Source organism: Dasypus novemcinctus, chromosome 15, assembly GCF_030445035.2.
Source record: "Dasypus novemcinctus isolate mDasNov1 chromosome 15, mDasNov1.1.hap2, whole genome shotgun sequence".
Classification (NCBI taxonomy): domain Eukaryota; kingdom Metazoa; phylum Chordata; class Mammalia; order Cingulata; family Dasypodidae; genus Dasypus; species Dasypus novemcinctus.
In genome coordinates, this window is record NC_080687.1 from 10,227,670 (window position 1) to 10,250,380 (window position 22,711).

The window sequence follows — 22,711 nt, forward strand, 5'->3', positions numbered from 1 at the left end:
TGCCAGCCCAAGCCTAAGGAAGCCCTCGTACTAGAAAGCAACACCTTGACTAGCCCAGTTTACAAGTGGGTGGTGTTCCAGAAGTTTCCTTCGCAAGTTGGATCTGTCTAGAAACAGTTTTTCCAGAGCAATGATAACACTGTAGGGGTGAGGTCCCCACGCCCGTCCCTAATGTCCTAAAGAACCCAGTCAGGTCTGGCGACCACAGGGATTGTCTTCAGAAGGCCAACCCGGGGGCCCCAGGCACTGACCCTTCTCCCCACTCCCCACCCAGCCCTTATCCTGATGGCGGCAGAATCAGGGTGACGAGGGACTTCGAGGCCAGCCTGGGCTCCAGTCCACCGGCCTCAGCCTCTCCTGCCACCTGGAGGCGGGAACAGGGGCGCAGAGTGCTGTTCCCGAAGAGTGAATGTGGTGTGGGCACAGCCAGAGCTCGACCCGCGGGCCTGCACGAGCTCAAGCCCCTTCAAGAAACCACAGGTACGTCCTCCCTCTCCCACCTCCGCCTGGTAGCAGCTAAGTTCAGGGGGAGGCTGCTGGATGGGCCCCAGCAGACCTGGCCTCAACTCCAGCTTCCCACTTCCTCATTGCGCCGAGCTCACCCGGTCAGATGTCCCCCACCCCCACTCCTGCCCAGCTAAATCTTACAATTCTCCAAGACCCGGCACAGGTTACGCCCCCCCCCCCCCCCCCCCCGGGAAGCCACCCTCCCCACAACTTCCTCCCCAAACTACCCCACAAGCAGTTCTGAGTCAGGGGTCCATTCTGATAATGCTCATGCTGCCTCAACAGAAATTAATGTGCTATATCCGAAAGGCTCTTTCTTCCTCTAGATGCTACCTTCCAAGAGGGAGGGGACAGTGGTGGGCACATATTCTAAGAAATAATAATAATCTCCAGCACAGTAACTCTTCAAAATGCTTCCCGCCTGGCTGGGGTAAGGAGAGTTAACGCCTTGCCTGTCCTTCCTACCTGGGAATGGTGGGCAAGGAGGGCGTGGAAGGCGGGTGGGCACGGAGAGAAATACCAGTACAACACCTGCGAAAGGACTTAACTATTCACTTCTATGCAGATGTCAGTCTTGATATTATTTTATAAACAGGTCAGTGAAAAAGACAAATCTGCAATTCAGTTCTGCCTCTAGCCATGGGTTTGATTCTGGAGCACAATCCCAATACACTATCTAACCTAGTATAAATCTGGATTTTTAAAAAGAATCATTAGTTGGAAGGTCAAATTTCCGAGTTTAAGGAGGCTTGTCTTTGTCTTCCAGAGCTACCATCTTCACTCGTGTTCTCCATTGCTACAACATTCCTGGTAGGAAGCCACCAGTTCAATACCCAGGGCGGCTCTTGGAAGCAATGCTGACTGCTCCAATAAAATACATTTTATAATTTTTAAAAAATACATTTAACATCATTTCAATAAGCTCAAGGCCAAGGTCCCCCTCTCCAGGTTAGATAGGCAGGGTGGGGTGCCCAGCCCCTAAAAAGGCAGTGCCTCGTCAGGGGCAGCAGCTGGGGTCCAGCTGCTAAGCGGCCTGGAGGCAGAATTCTAGTTCTGCTCTGGAGCCTGCATGCCTGCTTTGTTTCCAGCCATGTGCCTCTGGGAAAGCCACTGGACCCAAGCCTCTGCTTCTCCACCCATAAAATGGACTCAACACCAATATCCACCCGCTACGCCCACGGTGCAATTACATCAGTGAACGCACCTCACGCCCAGACCCTGCCTGGCCCGCGGGCACTCGATGTCTGGCAGCTGCCGCTCTCTACAGAAGCTTTTTTTTTTTTTTGGTATTTTAACCTCCACTCCTCTATTTCAATTTTAACGTGGAATGACATTTGCTGTAACTTAAAATCGCAGCCCCCAAAAAAAGCAAAGGAAGCTGCTAAATAGTACTTCTTTCTTTTTTTGGAAGGCTCTGTTCTATCACCAGTGAAAGTTTGTCCTTTTTAACATCCTTAGGCTATTTTCAGTTTAGTTGACTAACCAATAAGTGTGCCGTTTGATAATCTGCAAACAAAATCGTTGGGAGACTTCCCCAGGTAAGTGGCAGAGTGCCAGAGCAAAGCGGCGGCTGCCCACCGCCGCGCACGTCGGCCGCTGCGGCTGGCGGCCTGAGAGCAGGGGCCGGCTTTCCCGCCGGGCCTCCGCGGTCCTCCTGCAGCCCCGGTGGCCCTGTCTGCTGGGCCACGTGCCCGGGCCCTCGAGCAGATGCCCCGTCCAGCCGGCCAGGAAGCACAGCCCCGGATCCTGTCCACGAGCTGGCCTGAGCTGAGGCCACAGAGCAGACGCAGGATTTTTCTGGACAATCCGGGGCTCTGGTGCATATTCAATCACCTACGTCCTAAAGACATTTATTGTGCCAACTGCATGCAATGTGGTTTCGCAAGGCAGCAATCCCGAAGCTGGAGCACACGAAGACGTTTCAAGGGGTACTCGTTTCAAAGGAACCCGTTGGCTCGGCCTTATCTTCCACTTGTACTTTTTCCCCAAGGTGTCCTGCCTGGAGTGTCTTTCTTCCTCCCAACGCCCCTTCTTTCAGCTTTTAAAGAGAGGCACCCTCTCACGCATCCCTAATATTCCCACAGTGCACTGATTTGGGGTATAAACCCTACCCTAGTAACAATGGGGCAAGGCCAAAGATTGGTTTGTCAGGCAAGATCTAAGCAGGAAAACAGAACCCATGTAAGTAAGAGAAAATGAAGGCAGGGAACTGGTTACATGAGCTAAAGGAAAGCTGAGAAACTATCTGGGGCCCACAGACCACCAGGGAGGGCAAGAGCTGGAAGCCAGCACCGCCCCTGCCCGGGCTGTGGGCACAGAGGGAGAGGACGGTGCAACCAGAGCCTGGGACCAACATCGTCAGGAGGAAGCACCGAGGGCCTGTGCAGTGGGAGGTGGCGCCACGAGGGGGCTCAGCGGCCGCTGGGGACCCACCCCGCACAACCCTCCATCCCGGGTGTGTCAAGTCACACTTGTACTGAGATTCCACGGGCTAGACTGGAAAGAGTGATGTCACCGGTTTTATTTTTAAAGGTCGAGATTTATACTAACCTAGCCACTACTTCGCGACTTTCTAAATTCATGACAATACTTTCAATGGTACCTTTCAGAAATGTGAAGGTATCTGTGTTTGGTGTTTTAATTCTTTTAGGAGATGCATGAGCAAAAAGTTTGAAGACCTCCATCCTAGGAAATACAAAGATAGGGAAGCGCTGCCCCCCTCCAAGGCTCCACAGGGGTCTGGGGGGCTGAACCTGCAGTTCCTGAGCTCCTGCCCCCGGTGCCCTGCAGGAAGGTCCGCCTCAGGGGGTGGCTGCTGCTGTCCCCACCTCCCAGAGAAGAAACGAGCTCAGGGGGCTTCAGTAAGCCAAAGGCAAGTCCACCAGTGACGGAACTGGGACTAAACCCAATTCCAGAACCTCCTGTGTGGGAGTCACTCCCTGTTTCTAATGCACAGAAGCAGCACGGCATAAACATGCCCGAGAGCATGCTGCCCACCCTGTGATGTGCCTGCACATCTCCTGGGAATCCTGCTGAAACGCAGGTCCTGATTCAGGAGGTCTGGGTTGGGGCCTGAGATTCTGCACTTCTGAAAGGTGCCCGGGTACTGGGTCCCGGCTCCCTGTGAACAGTAAGGCCCCCAACGGTGGCACCAAGCTGGCTTCAGCAGACAAGCCGACAGTAAAACGCTTTTTCTCTCTCTTTTCTTGCTCTTTAGTTGTTTTTGTTTTTTTTAAGGACGCTTGAGATTATTACATAAATGTTACATAAAAATATAGGGGATTCCCATAGCCCCACCCCCTTCCCCTCTTTCCCTCATTAACAACATTGCTCATTAGTGTGGTTCATTTGTTGCAAGTGATGAACATATACGGAAGCACTGCTACTAACCATGGACCATAGTTTACATTATAGTTTACACTCTGCCCCATACAATTTTATAGGTTATGACAAAACATATAATGGCCTGTATCCATCATTGTCATGCAGGACAATTCCAGTGTCCCGAAAATGTCCTCATGTTACACCTATTCTTCCCTCTCCCTCACCTCAGAACCTCTAGTGGCCACTGCCTTTATATCAATTATAAAAGTTCTTTTATTGCTGGAATAATAAGTCTATAATAGAATAATAAGCCTATTTTAGTCCATTGTTCATTCCCCAATCTTGAGGATCTTGGAAAGGTGGTGCCCACTGCTTCTGATTGAGAGGGGCTTAGATCCCATGAGGCAGATGGGTGGAACTATCTTGCTTGCAGTTGCAGACACTCTCTGTTCCTTGAGATGGGCATTGTTTTTTTGAGTATGTATCCCCCAATACATACAGAATTTTTTCTTTCTAAATTTTAAGTACATGTATTCCAATATTAATACAATGAGACATACTACCCAATTAGGATAAGATACATTGTTATAATAGCTATAAAGCCATATTTCAATCTTCTTGATGATTTTCCATTTTGGGCTAATTTCTTGTCCAAACTAAGTTATAATTGTTCTGTACTTGGCTAAGGCAATCCCCACATGAGGAGCAGCAGAAGCGAAATCAATTCTGCCATTTTCTTGACATTTGTTTGCACTTTCACTTCTTAGCAGGACTGTCAATTTATGGTTGGTAAGTCACTTATCTATGCTGTGAAGGCTAACTTAGCACTGGATAATGTAATTTCCAAGTCTCCACCCCCCCCCCCCCCACCCAGGCTGTGGAGGTGTCCCTGCTTCTCTCCACATGAGGGACCGCCCACTGCTCGGAAACGTACAGGGGACCAAGGGACACTGACGGCATCCACCCTCCCAGCAGAAGCTGAGGCAGCTTAGTTTCTGTCTCATCTTCCACCCCCAGCTGAATTTTAGGAGCCTCCCATCACACCCCAGCAGGAAACACACCTCACCTTGGAAACCACCATCCTAGAGCAGAGGCTGGGTGTCCCCTGCAGAAGTAGAGAGAACAAGGGATTCGGGCTCACCTGCGCACATGCAGCCACTCCCGTGATCAGGTGCACTTTCAGAAAGCTTAACAAATGCATAGTTAGTGGAAGGAAATCTCTTACATAAGATTCTTTTAACCTCTTCAAAGTTACTTACACATACACACACAAACTCTGAACTTATTCTCTCCTTTCTCACTTCTCAAATTCAAAATCTCTTCCAAGAAGATCCAAAACAAAGGCATTTCAAAGTAAACAGGAGATCTAAAAAGGTGTTAAGTATAGTGCAATATCAAACCTCTCTTTCCATAGGAATCTGGACAGAAATCTTTTTACAAAGAACTTAGAAATTCCCTGAAATTATGTAGCTGGGACACATTTATTTTTCACCTCTCAATCCGAACTCTGGAAGAATAACTTTCTTTTCACAAGTCAGGGAAGACAAACCTCAACTACCACGGGCTCCAGGATCTCCATTCCTTTATCATCCCGCAAGTGCTGAAGGAGTGCCTTCTGGTGCAGGGGCCACTGCAGGTGCTGGGGATACAGCAGAGAACAGCAGCCTCCAGAGCTGGGCCCAGCTGGGGAGACCGATCAACGAGCATGCACGGCGAGGCAGGGCTCTGGAGAAAAGACAGCAGCCAAGAGGCAGAGAAGGCAGACGTGCGTCAACGGCACAGCCAAACGAGGCCGGTCTGAGGCGGCCGTTTTGGAAAGGACCAGAGGAAGCAAAGGAGCAAGTGTGTGCTCTCCAGGGAAGGATTCTTGCAACCACACAGGAGAGCCAGTGCAAACCCAAGACAGGGGATGACTGACGCATTCAAAGAGCAGCAAGGATGGAGGAATAAACTATGGATTGGAGTGGACTTACTGGTGCTCTACTATAGAACTACTGGGACTCTAGCAATGGAAGAAACTGTTTCACTGAGGTGGAGACAGTTGCTGAGGGCACACAGGAGTTGCTGAGGGCAGGGAGAGGAAAGAAGAGATGAGGCATGGGGGCATTTTTGGGACCTGGAGTTGTCCTGAATGATACCGCAGGGACAGGTGCAGGACATTGTATATCCTACCATAACCCACTGAATGGACTGGGAGAGAGTATAAACAACAATGTAAACTATAATCCATGTGGTGTAGCAGTGTTTCAGAATGCATTCACCAAATGCTCCGAGTGTGCCACACTGATGAAAGAGGCTGTTGATGTGAGAGGAGTGGGGGGTGGGGTATATAGGAACCTCTTATATTTTTTAATGTAACACTTTTTGTGATCTATGTCTCTTTTTAAAAAATACAATGAAATAAAAATTTAAAAATTAAAAAAAAAGTATGTAGACAAGAAAAAAAAAGCAGTAAGGGGGCAGTGGTGGCACATTCTGAGGCAGGGAGAGAAATGGGGAAGGGTCTGGGGTTTTATTCAGCGTGATGCAGAGCCCTGAAGCACTCTGACAGGGGAGCTGGGTTATCAGAACTGGGACTTAAAGGCTCACAATGGCCGCTGCGCAGAGAAGGTGCTCTACGGAAGCACACACGCCTCCCGCAGCCGCCTCCACAGTTCCCACGGCCTGAGGCTGGGCCCTCTCGGGGCTCCCACACCCAGGGGCCGGCCTCCGTGCCTGAAGTTGGGGACCGATGATTCAGGGGTCCTCAGCTGCTCAGGCCCCTTCTAAATATTCACTCTGTACAAATTTTGTAATTTGGTATTTCTTGAAGGAGGGCCTCCAGAACTGCAGACGCTTCTGGGCGCTGGTCAAAGCCCTTTTCAGCCTGTACTGAAATCATGTGTTCACTCATCTGCTCCGCCTACCAGAAGCTATATGCGCTAAGCTCCTGGAGGACAAGGAGCATTCAGAGTTACCTTTTTATCTGCGGTACCTGCATGATGCCCGATGGACGACAGTCACTCCAAATGTATCTACTGAATCATCTCGTATATAAACGTGATGATTTGTTTTTTAAACAAGCGCTCTCGTTTCCTTTCTCTACAGATTGGCAATCCTAAAGCTGTGCAAACATATGGCCATTTAAGATAATTCCAAGGGAAGAGGACTTGGCCCAGTGGATAGAGCATCCACCTACCACATGGGAGGTCCATGGTTCAAACCCTGGGCCTCCTTGACCCATGTGGAGCTGGCCCATGCGCAGTGCTGATGCACGCAAGGAGTGCCGTGCCACTCAGGGGTGTCCCCCGCATAGGGGAGCCCCACGCGCAAGGAGTGCGCCCATAAGGAGAGCCGCCCAGCGCCAAAGAAAGTGCAGCCTGCCCAGGAATGGCGCCGCATACACAGAGAGTTGACGCAGTAAGATGACGCTACAAAAAGAAACACAGATTCCTGTGCCGCTGACAAGAATAGAAGCAGACACAGAAGAACACACAGCGAGTGGACACAGAGAGCAGACAACTGGGGGAGGGGGCATAAATAAAAAGTAAATAAATCTAAAAAATAATAAATAAAGATCTTAGCCACTATGGGATTAAAAAAAAAATTCCAAGAGGTCGACAGCCAAATGAATGGGCTTACATGGCAGCATTTAAAAGCACAATTTAGAATCTTTCAGAATCCCTAGTTGAGTGATGTTTAAACAGGTAACTTGCTTTTCTTGTTGTTCTAAGTAAAATCCTAGCTGGTGAGATTCTGGCAAGTTCTTTTTTTTTTTTTACGTCTTTAATGCACGATGGAAGGAACGCAGAGGGAGTAGGGAGGAGGCAGGAAGTAGAAAGGGAGGGGGAAATGACTTTGCTAAAAACAAAGCCTGTGTTTAAATTATGTAAAAGTTCTTATTTCTCTAAGTCCATGCTGGGTAAATTTCCTCACCTTTCTCTACTTCTTATACCAACATAAGTAAAGGCTTTTTCTGGAACATACATATACCTTTCTCTACTTCTTATACCAACATAAGTAAAGGCTTTTTCTGGAACAGACATATACCTGCTTAGATGCAGGGAAAAACCCACAGCACAGAAAACAGCCTTCAGAGGCACAGAGCCTCCAGAGAACAAGCAATCTTCAGGCAAGAATCAGCTCCCATCCTTTTCAGAATATAGTTTAACTTGCAAATAAATGATCATCCTCATTCAATAACGATATTCCCTTCCTCTTTCGCAACTGAGATACACTCTGCTACACACAAAAAAAGGGGGAAATTTTCATCTAAAAATAAATGAAATCATGGTAAACAGGGAAATGAATATTCTGAATATGAAAATCAAGGTAAATGTTCTCTACCCAACGGTCTCATATGATTAGAAAACAAGTAATTGTAATAAGCACAGGTATAATAATGAAATTTAAACACCCAGCATGCAATTTTAATTTTAATACATCCATCTGAGTTTCACTGTGAAATCAATCAACTGTCTGAAGACCTGCCCCCAGGACAGTTTGCAGACATCCTTAAGAAATGCCATACAAAGAAAGTTCTGTAGCAAAATTAGACTTTATTTTTACAAGTCCCTTCTCCTTTCTACAGCTTAACATTCTAATGTTAAGCATACCCTCTGGGCAATTTCTGCTTTTGATATGGCTCTTTCAAATAGCTCTAATCAAAACCCACTGCTTTGGGGAATTCTACACAATATTGCAAAGTTCTGAGTTGGATCTTGGGAGAGGTTCCCTGGCGAGATTAAAAGGAATATCTGTTTGTCCTTCAATGCCTGGCTTGGTTCACTCAACAGAAGGTCCTCAAGATTCATCCATGTGATCCCATGTGCTAGTACTGTAGTCCTTCTTACAGCTGAGTAGTAGTCCACTGTATGCATAAACTACATTTTGTTTATCCATTCACCTGTAGATGGGCATTTGGGTTGATTCCAACTTTTGGCAATACTGAATAATGTCCCTATGAACACTGATGTGCATATATCGGTTCATGTCCTTGTTTTCAGTTCTTCTGGGAATATACCCAGCAGTGGAACTGCTGTGTCAATATGGCAAATCTGTATTTAGTTTTTTGAGGAACTGCCGAACTGTCCTCCAGAATGGCTGGATCCTTCCACATTCCCACCAGCAGTGGACAAGGGTTCCCATTCCTCCACATCCTCTTCAGCACTTCGTCCTGTTGTTTTAACAGCCGCTAGTCTAATGGGTGTAAGATGGTATCTCATTGTAGCTTTGATTTGCATTTCCCTAATAGCTAGTTGTATTACTCAGCCAAAGGGGAGCTGATGCAAAATATCAGAAATTGGTTGGCTTTTATAAAGGGTATTTATTTGGGGTAGGAGTTTACAGATACCAGACCATAAAGCATTAGTTACTTCCCTCATCAAAATTTAGTTCCACATGCTGGAGCAAGATGGCTGCTGATGTCTGTGAGGGTTCAGGCTTCCTGGGTTTCTGCGGGCTCAGCTCCTCTGGTTTCTCCACAAGGTCAGCTGTAGACTATGAGGCTCTCTAGGTTTTGCCTCTCTCCACAAGGTCAGCTGTAGACTACCAGCTGAACGACTCTGTCTCTCTCCCTGGTGTTTCTGCCATGTCTAAGGAGCCATCTCTATTCCTCTGTATTCTTCTTCTGGCTCTGGTCCTTTCTTCCCCGGTCTTTCCTCTCTTTCCTCTGTGAGCTTACTTTCCAGGGCCCCAGCTTAAGGCTTCAGCACCAAACTCCAACATCAAAACTCCAACATCAAAAACCCCCCACTCTGTCCTTTGCCATGCCTTTTATCTGTGAGTCCCCAGCCACCAAGGGGTGGGGACTCAACGCCCTAATGACAGAGCCCATTCAAAGCCCTAATCATAACTTAATCATGCCCAGGTACAGACAAGATTACAAACATAATTCAGTATCTATTTTTGGAACTCATAACCATATCCAACTGCTACACTAGTGCTGTTGAGCATCTTTTCATGTGCTTTTTAGCCATTTGTATTTCTTCTTTGGAGAAGTGGTGTCTTGTTCAAATCACTTGCCCAATTTTTAAGTGGGCTGTCTTTTTATTTTTGAGTCATAGGATTTCTTTATATATGCTGGATATTAGGCTCCTATCTGATATACAGTTAACAAATATTTTCTCCCATTGTGTAGGCTGTCTTTTCATTTTCTTAATAAACTCCTTTGAGGTGCAAAAGGCTTTAATTTTGAGGGAGTCCCATTTATCTATTTTTTCTTTCCCTGCTCATGCATTGAGTGTGAAGTTCATGAAGCCATTTCCTGTTATAAGGTCCTGTAGATGCTTCCCTACATTGTCTTCCAAGGTCTTTATGGTCTTGGCTCTTACATTTACATCTTTAACCCATCTTTTTTTTTTTTTTAAGATTTATATATTTATTTATCTTCCCCCACCCTACCCCCCATTGTCTGCTCTCTGTGTCCATTCACTGCGTGTTCTTCTGTGTCCACTTGTATTCTCATCAGGTGGCACTGGGGATCTGTGTCTCTTTTTTGTAGCTCCATCTTGCTGTGTCAGTTCTGTGTGTGTGTGGCACCACTCCTGGGGCTGCGGTTTCACGCAGGGCAGCTCTCCTTGTGCAGGGGCCACTCCTTACGTGGGAGTATCTCTGCATGGGCTGGCACTCCTTGTGTGCAGCAGCACTTGCACATGGGCCAGCTCACCACACGAGCCAGGAGGCCCTGGGTATCAAACCCTTGGACCTCCTATATGGTAGGTGGACATTCTATCTGTTGAGCCACATCTGCTTCCCTCTTTGATCCATCTTGAGTTGATTTTTGTATAAGGTGTGAGATGGTAATCCTCTTTCATTCTTTTGCATATGGATATCTAGTTCTCCAAGCACCATTTGTTGAAAAGGCCATTCTCTACCAGTTGAGTGGGTTTGTTGGCTTGTTGACTATCAGATGAGTGTATATGCAATGATCTATTGTAGAAATCTCTGTTCAGTTCCACTGGTCAGTATGTCTATCCTTGTGCCAATACCATGCCGTTTTGACCACTATAGCTTTGTAGTACATGACCTCTCTGACATGAATTAACCAAATCAAGCTGTCTCAGAGAGTAAGACTAGAAGACAGGCTTACAGGAAATAGGGGGGAGAGGAAGGTTGGGAGCCAATGCCCACAAGGGCAAAATCTATGATAAAGTGGAGGTAAGTAGTTATGCAGTGAAGGGATAAGAAAGGGGCATAGGGATACTATTGGGTGGGGCTTTGCAGGCTTGAGCGGGACTAGGGTTGGGAGGATGGGTCAGATGATCCAGGGAATTGAGGGGAGAGTTAGGGGGGAGCAAGTGAACGTGGGAAATTGTCAGGTATGTGGTTCAAACTATAATGTTAAGAAAACTCTTTAGAAAATATAATAAGGAAGGGTTACTGGTATAAGGTGTTTGACAGGGGGAGGGAGGACATCTGACACAGGGTGCACCTGGGGCAGGCTTTTAGGGAGTGTGTGAGTACTTTTCATGTCAGTGTGTTATATCAGTGGGTAGACACCCATGCAATGAGTGGGAAGGTGTTATACTTGCATCCTGGGGAGGCCTGATATTCTCAAAGAGAGGGGAGAGTGTCTCTCAAGAGCATGGGTGGCTCCCAATGGGGGAGGACAGACTAGTGTGTCAGGCCCTCAGCATTGTTGCGAGTATCTATGAATCTTGTCGTTCAAGTAGTGAAGCTTGGTTGTCACTGTGGGCCCTGAGAGGAGGGGGAGAGAGGAATAGAATAGGTGGAAGAGGGGGTAACTGGGGGGTAATGGAAGTGTTCAGCATGATTGTGCAATGATGGATACAGGTCATGTTAAATATCACCAAAAGGTATAAAGGTGTATAGTTTAAAATGTAAACCATAATGTAACCAAAAATTTATAAAAGTGTACAGTCTAAAATGGAAACCATAATGTAAGTCATAATGGAACCATGGTTAGTAACTACGTTTCAATATATGTACATCAGTTGCAGCATACGTAGCATCTACATGTAAAAAGATCATTGCTGGGGAAGGGGGAAAGGGTTTGATGTTGGGTATATGGGAGTTCCCTATATTCTATATGTGACTTTACTGTGACCTAAAACTTTTTTGAAGGATAAAAAAAAAGGATGTAGACACTGAGGAAGAAATGGAAGAGATTGCCTTGCCAACTGTGCATTCAAAACAATACCTATTACAGTGATGAAAGGCAAAAAATAAAAATTTTTGATAGTTTTGATTTTTTTAATACCCCAATTTTAGTTTTTCTAAATTATTATGTATCTATTTCTAATCTTTAAACATGCAATTATTAATTTTCCTATTAATTGAATTTTGCAATATATTAGACTTCATTTTTAAAGTTTTAGATAACAGAGGGGTTCAACTATGGCAGGGGAAGAGCACTGATGTGGGGTATCATGATGGCAGACACATGGTTGGGAGGGAGTTCTCCAGGGCATGCATATAGGGTATATAGATATGTTTGGATGTTTGTTGGGTATTGACATAGGTGGTAGAGTTTCACACAACAATTGAGGGAGTGCTGAGTTTCCATTCCAGAAACTGTGTCACACTTTCCAATGGAGAAACAACAATCCCCCAAGTATAAGGGCAAAGACCAGTAAAGAAGGATGGTCCAATGCTGGGCTTGAAATTTCAACTAGGCCTAGAGCTGCACCTAAGAGTTACTTCCTGAGAGCCTCCATGATGCTCCAAATGTGGCCACTCTCTGGACCAAACTCAGCATGTAAATGCATAACCTTCCCCCACAGAGTGGGACATGACTCCCAGGGATGAGCCTCCCTGATGCCAAGGGATTACTACCAAGCACCAGCTCGTGATGCAACTACAAAAAGACCTTGAATAAAAGGGGGAAATGGTAAAGACAGGTGGGTTTATATGGCTAAGAGACTTCAGAATGAGTCAGGAGGTCATCCGAGGGGTTACACTTATGCACATCTCAGCAGGATCTCAGAGACAGCCAAAGTAGATACAACCCCAGGTAGGAGTGCTCCTGAGGACCACAGAGACACCCAGGTCCTATGGTCATAACAGATGGCTCTGGAGTTCAATGCCTTGCCATTGGGCCCTACTTTGGAATGTGTGCTCCTGAGTATGATGGAGTTGGACTCAGATATGACCTCTCTATGCATGCCACTTCTGTCACTTTTACTGAATCTGTGATTGGCACTGGGGTTGGTGTATGCTCAGAAGACTTGAATCTCTGGACTGTCTGTGTGCCAACGGGGCCCTAAGCCTCAGCAGAGTTGCAACACCTACTCTCCAGTTCACTGGACTTACTCAGGTCAGTTAACAGGGAGGTGAGGATGGTCAACCACCACACCAGGAAACCAAGAGAGTCTACAGCTGCAAGCAGAATTCCATCCATTAGACATGTGGGATCTAAGCCCCCTCTCGATTTAGAGGTGGAGTGGACATCACCATCCCAAGGTCCTCAGGATGGAGGAATAAAATATGGATTATAGTGGACTTACTGGCATTCTACTATAGAATTATTGTGACTCTAGGAATGGAAGAAATTATATCATTGATGTGGAGATGGTGGCCACGGGAGTTGCTGAAGGCAGAGAGAGGGAAAAAGGATGTGATATTGGGGCATTTTGGGGACTTGGAGTTGTCCTCAACGATATTGCAGGGACAGATGCAGGACATTATATATCCTGCCATAACCCATTCAATAGACTGGGAGAGAGTGTAAACTACAAAACAAACTATAATCCATGGTATGGGAGGGAGGGAGGGAGGGAGGGAGGGAGGGAGGGAGGGAGGGAGGGAGGGAGGAAGGTCTAAGCCCAGTGGGGTTGGCTCTGGCCAATTAGCAAAGCTTGGTCTCCCTTCCTGTGCCTGCCAAGAGCCAAGACCAGGGCCCGGCAAGCCTTAGACACTTGATATGTTGCACCTGGGCCCTGAGGAAACAAGGATGGCTTCATCCCACCTGTATCCAAAAACCAAGACCAGGCCTGTGCATGGGGGACCTTCTTCTGTCTAACGTTAGGATGGCATTTAACTCTAGGTCTGGAGTTTGCAGACAAGATCCACGCATTCCTGAAGGCCCCTTTCTCCTCCAGGTAGGTACCACGGGACCCCTACTCAGCTTGTATGCCAGTGGGAAGGGTGCTGTGCCAGGCACTCTCCAGCAGGACCCCGCTGGACAGAAGAGGGCTTCTTTCCTCCTCTGACTGCCCGCTTCCAGGGCCATGAAGGAGGAATTATTCCCAGGTAACTGTCAACACCTGAGGTTTCTATAGAACAGCTTCTTCCTAGTCATCTCCTTACTTCTACCCACATTCTACAGACGCACATCCCAGAATGCAGTGTGCTAACCCCTGTCCTGTTCAAACCTTCAGGATAAAGCAGAACTGGAAGGTGCGTTCTGAACTGGGGTGGGGAGGAGGACTGGAAAAGAATTCTGAGGCAGAAAAACTCAGGAAGGATCGACAATGAGCTGATCTTATAGAAAAAAACTCAAAGGTAGAGAGGAGAGAGAAAACGGCATTTTAGACAGAAGGTCATGAGAAAAGAGAAGCACGGTTAGAGAATGGGGGCGGAGGGTTGGGGGAGAGCTGGCTGGAGTAAAGCGTTCATACAGGAAAAGAGCAGGAGAGAGGTGTGAGGGGTAAGGCACCCAGCTTCTCCCAAGAGAACCGGGAAGTGCTGGGTGCCTGGGCTCTTTCTTGCCCTAATAGATCAGGACCTGCCCACGCCGCCAGTTGAGCTCCCATAAGATGAATTTCCATTCTCCCTAAGGACCCTGCCTTATTCCTGCTGGTTGTCCTTAAATAGGTATGTGTTGAGTTGGCTTTCTACAGTGCTTCATTTGCAGCATCTTCCTCTGTGGCTCTAGACCAATGGGGCTCCATGAACTGCAGCTGTGTTTTTGCCCATGGAGCTTTCCAAACAAGCTGACAGCAGAGTCGAGGACTTTCTAGCATTTCCCTTTGGGAGAGCCAAGTGTCTATTTGTTTTTTAACCTAAACCCTCTCTTTGCATCTTTGAAATGACTCATAAACTCCAGCAGCGCACTTTTCTTTAGCTAATTGTGCAAGTACAAGAGGAGTATCTGGAAAACAAATAAAACACACTATTGTCTTCATGCATTCATCTATCACATACAATCAGTTATGTACTAGTCACAGGGTCTCTGCTGGACACTTGGGACGTATTGGTAACATTCTCGAAAACAGCTGAGAAAGAACCAAATGGAACAATGTAACTTTCGGATTAATTATAAAAACTAATGTTCTAAAAATACTGCAAAAGCCAGACATGGCAAAGAATCACCACCATCATACCACCCCACCCAACCGTTCAACCCCCTTTAGTCCAATATCACCTCATCTATCTCCTGGAACACATGACTCTGGATCTTATAAAATGTTCTAGTGAATGTGGTACACAGTATAGTTTTTTCATTTGGACCAGGATTTCTCTAGCTTGGCACTGCTGGTATTTTGGATTGAAGAATTCATTTTTTCCAGGGGAGGAGGGATGCACTGTCCTGTGCATTATAGGATGCTCAGTATCCTCTCTGACCTCTACCCACAAAATACCAGAGCAGGCACCCCAATCCCCAAGTGGTAGCAACCAAAAGTCTCCAGACATTGCCAAATGTCTCCTGGTGGACAAAATCATCCCCAGTTAAGAACCACTGATCTAGACTAGTCAAGCCAAGGAGATTCTCTCCTCAGCAGCACAGTGATGAGATGGGGGAGTATGTGGCTAGAATACCCTAAAACGGTAATTAGCAGGAATGCTTATGGAAGGACTCTTCTAAAATAATTTTTTAAAACTCAACAATCACACAAACTTGTTATTGAAAATATTTCCAAAATACGAGTCTTTTTTCTTGACACACTAGGTACCGTTATTGAATGTGATTTAATTCGATTATTATAGTTCACAGAGTAATTAAAATGATATTTTTGAATAATAGTTATTATCACAGGATTCTACAGATAAAAAAAGGTATCAGGAAAGTTGATGTGGCGCAAGTGACTGAACTCCTGCCTACCACACGGGAGGTGTCGGGTTCAGTTCCCGGTGCCTCCCAGAGAAGACGACAAGCAAGACAGCCAGTGCAACGGGCAGGCATAGTGAGCTGAGGCAACAGGATGATGCAAAAAAAGAGACACAAAGAGGAAAGACAATGAGAGACACAATAAACCAGGGAGCTGGGGTGGCTGAGGGATTGAGCGCCTCTCTCCCATATGGGAGGTCCTGGATTTGGTTCCTGGTGCCCCCTAAAGAGAAAATGAGCAGACAGAGAGAGCACACAATAAATGGACACAGAGAGCGGACAGCGAGGCATGGAATAAATAAATAAAAATAAATAAGTAAACCAATACTCAGTGACTCCCAAACTTACTAGCAGCGAGAAGCTGAGGGGGCTTGAGAGCCCCCTCTCTGCACTTCCCCTTTCATATTCCTCCAGACCCTTCTTTTCAAGTGGTTCCTTTATGGCTATCCCATTAGACGGTGAATTCTTGGGAAGCAGAAGTCAGATTTCATTCCTTTATGTTCTCAGCTCTAGGAGGGTGAACTCCACAAAGCAGGCAGTCAGTAAATAATCCTACCCGACCTGAAAAAGGCGTGAGTAGCAGCAGTGGGGCCACAGCACAGGGGGCGTGTGGGCCCTGCCTTCCCGCTGAGGGGCCTGGACGGGCCCCGGGGGGCACGCAGGGCATGGAGGGCAGCGGGCAGCCCCGGCCAGCGCCACCGGCCCGCGGCAGCCACCTCCGCTCTCCCGCACCTCCCCGGGCTCAGCCTGGCAGGGGAAGAGCCCCCGAGGCTGCCGGAGGCCCCGCTGGGGTCAGGACGCACAAGTCCCAGCTTGTGTCCTACGAGGCACCCCTGCCCGGTTTGCCGGCTGGGCCGTGGCCCTGGAAGGTGTGGAAAACGCCAGGGATGGAAGTTCAGGGAGGCCCCACAAGAGCGTTACTGACAAGGAACAGAGACCTCACAGCGAGGCACAGGAGCCACCCACTGAACCACCCTGCCACTCCTTCTGACACCCTGTCGTCAGGCAGGGCCATGACAAGGCAGAAGGGAGCATGCAGCCCATAAACGAGGGGCAGAGTCAGGAAGCCTCAAGCTGGGAGGCTCCAAGGCTACCTGCGGTGTTCTCAGGGATGTCATGGGGTGACACCCCTGCGGTCTCCTGGCTCCTGCAGAGCCTGGCGGCCAGCTCCTCTCCTGCACATACCCAAAGCCAGTGCGCCTGTGCCCCCGTGCCCCCGTGCCCCCTCGCCCCTTCCCTCTGGGACCGAAAAGTTTCCATTCCACCCTCATCCCCCTCTTCCCCTTTGACAAGGAGAATCAAGGTGGCAAAACATTTCAAGTCACATCGACTTGATTAGAGAAAGGCCACATCCCTACTTCGTCTCCTCCCACTTCCCAAAGGGCCCTCAGGTGCCTTCCTCGCAGGCTGCTCCCGCCCATCTAAGCAGGGTGCTCAGGAGGAGAGGACCTTTGCCCACCTGCCCACTTTCAGCGAGGAGAACTGCAAACGAGGACCCCGGCCTCCGAGCGACAGACTCCTCATTCGTTCACCAAACATTTCCTGAGCAGCCGCTGCAGGTAAGGCACTTGGGCAAGTAACGCTGGAGTCAATAAGACATGGGCCGTGCCGCTGAAGCAGCAGAGTGGCCAGTGGGAAAATAGCATGTAGATGCTGGAAAAATTAGAGCAAGAGCAGCCCAGGGACGTCTCAGAGCCAAAAACCCTGTGCCCTACATCCTCGCTGAACTCCCTCTTGAATTTATTTCCTCTTGAAACCTTTTGAAATTTGAAATCCCCACCAAGGCAGCCGACCCAGATAACCAAATGAGCCCCTGGTTCATTACCTTTAATCCAATACAAAATAAAGCCCACCGACCCTAAACCTGGCCCCCGAAGGTGGACAAACCCTCATCCAACCAACAAGAGCCAAGCTAACTTCCTTCCCTAGAAGCATGAAGCTGCTTCCACTTTTGCAAGTGATCTGGGCTCCTTGCTCAGCAAAACTGGGGTGTCCTGAACAAAATGCTGTCATCTGCAATCTCGACTCTGACTTGTCTCTCAACAATGCAAATAACTATGGCATCAGGTAGGAGGCGACGCGGGGCGCAAAGTTCTGATGAAGTGCTACGGAGCTAGGACAGATTACAGGGTTTCGCAGAAGATCATTTTTTGTTCTGTCGCCTTCGATGGGAAAGATGAATCCTAGTAGCTTTTTCCTGTTAAAATGCATTAGTTTGGTTAAGTGTACAGATTCTTAGTAAGTGAAAGATTGCTTTGTGTTCTGAATGTCTACCAAAACATTTTGCTTCTATGTGAAGCGAAAGAAAACACGAGCTTTTCTGACAAGCAGTCTATTAAAACAGTCTATTAAAAATCCACTGTAAGTGGCATATGATTTGCACACTTACATATTTGTAAAGTCTGTGGAGATTAATCTGCCCAGATCATTTCTTCTAAAGAGAAAAGAAAATAAAACTAAAACATTTAAAGAACACGTAAAAAGCTTTTGCCTTCCAGGACTCAAAAGTGCATCCGTACTTTCTGCTTGATGCTAAAGCACTTGAGTGTCCTGCAATGCATTTGAGAATTTATAATTAGCCAAGTGCTTCCAATCTAACTCTTCCGTGCAGTTTCAGTTATTAGAGAGAATGCCGTCCCTTTTAAATTAAACTCTGAAGAGAAAGTTGTCCTGAATTGGTAGACCTCAAAAACTAAGTTTAGATTTCCCCAGAGTCTTTGCCCTCAACACTTCCATACTGCCTTCCACATTTAAGAAAAGTTGGTTCATTAACAAACTAGTTCAGATCAGGGCAGTTACGTAAACGCCCATACATGCTCCACACTGCCAAACCATAACTCAAGCAGCCCTATTTCCTTAACTTTACAGGAGCAGAAAAGGAATAGGAAAAACAACTGCATATTCATTCACACACACACACAGGCTTTTTAAGCAGCATGTTAGCAAGACTAGAAATGTCAACTTCTTAACGGAACCTTTTAAACATGGTCTTATTTGGAAGGGAAGAGCAGTATTTACTTTGCTGGAAGCACTGCTACAAGACGCTTTCCATCATCATCCCATTTAATTCTTATTTAATTACAAGACAGGTACTACTCCCATTTTAAGGTAAGGGGACCATAACGTAAGTTAAGATCACACGTGCAAACTGCCAGAACCAAGACATGAACATAAATATCACCAAATTCCAGATCTTCTCTCTTCATAGCTTGCTGATGACCCATGTACCATCCTGTCCTGAAATGATAAAGATATTAAGATTTCCTACGTAAAAAGCATAAAGAGGAATCAAATGTATCAGGGACCTTGACTGCAAAGCCAGTGCTTCCACTAAGTAAGTTACATACCAGAGATAAAAGAATTTTCTTTCCTGTTTCTTGTGTTTTTGTGCTGCTAAAATAGTAAGAGGACAATCTTAATCACCCTGTTTTCCTCCAGTTGAGATGAAAGAAAAAACTGCCTACTTCCCAGAACCACAGTTTTAAAAGCTGCCTCTGACACACAGCAGCCAACCGCTCAGTCATCAGCTCTGTAGACACTTACTAGGTGCCCAACGTGTGTCAGGCATTCATTAATCTGATGCCAGGAAAATTCGCAGTGGATAGATCAAGAAACCTTGTGCTCATGGGGCTTACATTCCAGTGATGAGAAGAGCCTATAGAGGCAAGACTAGAAAATTCTGGCAGCACCCCTGCATTCCAACCCAGGTGCCAAGGCTGCTCCCCAAGACAGAGGAGCTGCCAACTACTTCTGAAAGGGTCACTCCTCCTCCGCAAGCGTCTAAGAGGAGTATTCCCATTTTAATAGTTGAATATTTTTTCAAAAACACATTTTTAAAAATCAGGACACTAGATAGAATAAATAACAACTACCTGAGTATAATGAAGAATTGAATACAGAATCTTTCTCCAGCAAAAGCAGATCTTAAAAAGACATCTAAATGTTCCTAGCCGCCAAAAGGTGGAAGCAATCCAATTGTCCATCAACAGATGAAGGGGTGAACGAAATGTGGTCCAGCCACACAACAGGATATTATTCAGATACAAGAAGCAATGAGGTTGTGCTCACCTCAGCAGCACATTTACTAAAATTAGAACAATACAGAGAAGATTAGCATAGCCTTGGGCAAGGATGACATAAACATTCATGAAAAGCTCCATATTTTAAAGAAAGAAATACAATTTTGATACATGTTACAACATGGATGAACCCTGAGGACATTATGTGGAGTAGAATAAACCACACATAAAAAGACAGATATTACATGATTGCACTTACATGAAATTACTAGAATATGCAAATTCCTACAGACAGAAAGTAGAGAACAGGTTACCAGGGAGCCCAGGAGGAGGGGGAATGGGGGTTACTGCCTTACTCTATTTGGGGTGATAGAAAAATTTCAGTAATGGATAGAGGAGAGAGAAGCACAACACTGTAAATGTGATTAACGCCACCAAATTATATGCTTGAGAGTGGCTGAGATGGGAAATTTTACGTTGTAAATATATTACCACAGTTTAAAAGAGAGAGGGGACTAAAGAAACAAAGGCAAGGGAGCAGTTGTAGCTCAAGTGGTTGAGCACCTGCTTCCCATACGAGGGCCTGAGTTCAATCCCTTGTACCTCCTATAAAAAAAAGAGAGACAATGACACCTAAATGCAACACACAATGCCGGACTGTATCAAATAACGAAGGGGGAAATGCCTCCATTAGGGGGACAAGTGAAAAAACTGGAAGATAGACTGTAAGCTTTATATCAATGTTAAATTCCTTGAGCTTGGGAAGCAGACCTGGCCCAGTGGTTAGGGCGTCCGCCTACGACATGGGAGGTCCACGGTTCAAACCCCGGGCCTCCTTGACCCGTGTGGCGCTGGCCCATGCGCAGCGCTGATGCGCGCAAGGAGGGCCCTGCCACGCGGGAGTGCCCCCGCGTAGGGGAGCCCCACGCACAAGGAGTGCGCCCCGTAAGGAGAGCCACTCAGCACAAAAGAAAATGCAGCCTTCCCAAGAATGGCGCTGCACACACAGAGAGCTGACACAGCAGGATGACACAACAAAGAGAAACACAGATTCCCAGTGCTGCTGCTAAGGATGGGAGCAGTCACAGAAGAACACAGAGCAATTGGACACAGAGAACAGACAACTGAGGGCAGGGGGGAGAAGAAAAAAAGTACTTGAGCTTGATAACTGCACTTAAGATGGTTACATAAGTGAATATCCTTGTACTTGGAAGTATTAAGTGTTCAAGGAGCATGATGTTTCCAAATTACCCTCAAATGTGCAGGAGATAAGGAAGGAGGGCGGGAGGGACGGAGAGAAGCAAGGAGGAAATGCGGCAAAATGTTAGAAGCTGGCAAATCTGGTCTGGGAACCTAGATAGGGGGTTAACAGAGTTCTCTATACAGGTTTGTTTTTATTTTTGTTTTTTGTTTTCGGTCTTTTTTAAAAGCAATTTTAGGGGAAACGGACTTTGGCCCAGTGGTTAGGGCGTCCGTCTACCATATGGGAGGTCCGTGGTTCAAACCCCAGGCCTCCTTGACCCGTGTGGAGCTGGCCATGCGCAGCGCTGATGCGCGCAAGGAGTGCCGTGCCACGCAAGGGTGTCCCCCGCGTGGGGGAGCCCCACGCGCAAGGAGTGCGCCCGTGAGGAAAGCCGCCCAGCGTGAAAAGAAAGAGCAGCCTGCCCAGGAATGGCGCCGCCCACACTTCCCGGGCCGCTGACGACAACAGAAGCGGACAAAGAAACAAGACGCAGCAAATAGACACAGAACAGACAACCAGGGGAGGGGGGGAAATTAAATAAATAAATAAATCTTTAAAAAAATAAATAAATAAAATAAAATAAAAGCAATTTTAGGTTTAGAGAACAGTGATGCAGAAAGTGCAGATTTCACATATATACCCAACATACACACAGTTTTCGCTATTATTGACATTTTGCCTTAGTGTGGTACATTTGTTGCAATTGATGAACCAATTTTATAATATTTCTGTCATTAACTAAAATCCATAGTTTATATTACAGTTCACTCCGTGTGTTGTACAGTTCTATGGGTTTTTCTGTATTATTTTTGCAAATTTCCTGTAAGTCTGAAATTATTTCAAACTTGAAAGTTTAAAAATACATCATCTTAAAGGATTAATGGGGGGGGGAACAAGCCATTTAATTCATACTCCTGACTTTGTCAACCACAATAAACTTAAGCCTCACAGGGAACTGGAAATGACTCCCGCTGACCTCCCTCAGCAGAGCCGGAGCTTCTGCCCCAGGAAATCACCGCCAAAGGGCTGAGGTCAGCTTGGAATCTCTAGGCTATGTTCAAAAAGGACAAGAGGAAAAAATCCACATTGCATTAAAAATGTATTTAGCAATAACTCTAAGACATCTGAGTGATAGCTCATTCACTTTTCATTCTTTTGCCATTTCTTGGGTAATTTTTAAGTATAATGAACTCATCTGACACACTATGAGGGATCAAAGGAACTTTTCCAGGATTCCCACTGCAATTCATCCTCCCTGGACAAGTGGGTGCTGCACAGTTCCCTGCTAGCTGCTTCTAATGGCAGGAGTGAAAGCACTTTGTTTGCCTCCGGGCAAGCCGACCATTTAATCACCAAAGCCCACCCAGGGCCAGTGTGGCCCCGCCCTCTGGGGTGTGTCCTGGTGACCGAGATTTTTAAAATCTGGTCTCTCATCAAGCAGACCACAAGGTTGAATTTAGCTAGAACAGCTAGATAACAGTAGGTATGAGGGAGCAGCGTATGGAAAACTGCGTCTTACACACCATTTGAAAACTGACAACAAAGAAGTCGGTGCAGCTTCCATCCTCTGAGCAGAATCACCACGTGACACTCACTGATGGCCTCCTCCATCCACCAGTCTCCTATCTT

At 46.7% G+C, this 22,711-nt stretch overlaps 1 protein-coding gene and 1 non-coding gene across 3 annotated transcripts in view; one reads left to right on the forward strand and one right to left on the reverse strand.

Moving 5' to 3' along the window:
• Nucleotides 1-22,711, reverse strand: part of MTUS2 (microtubule associated scaffold protein 2) — a 560,413-nt gene that overhangs the window by 533,663 nt on the left and 4,039 nt on the right. The window lies entirely within an intron of this gene.
• Nucleotides 19,881-19,986, forward strand: LOC111764142 (U6 spliceosomal RNA). Its single transcript, XR_002796832.2, has one exon. It is a non-coding gene; the product is annotated as a U6 spliceosomal RNA (small nuclear RNA).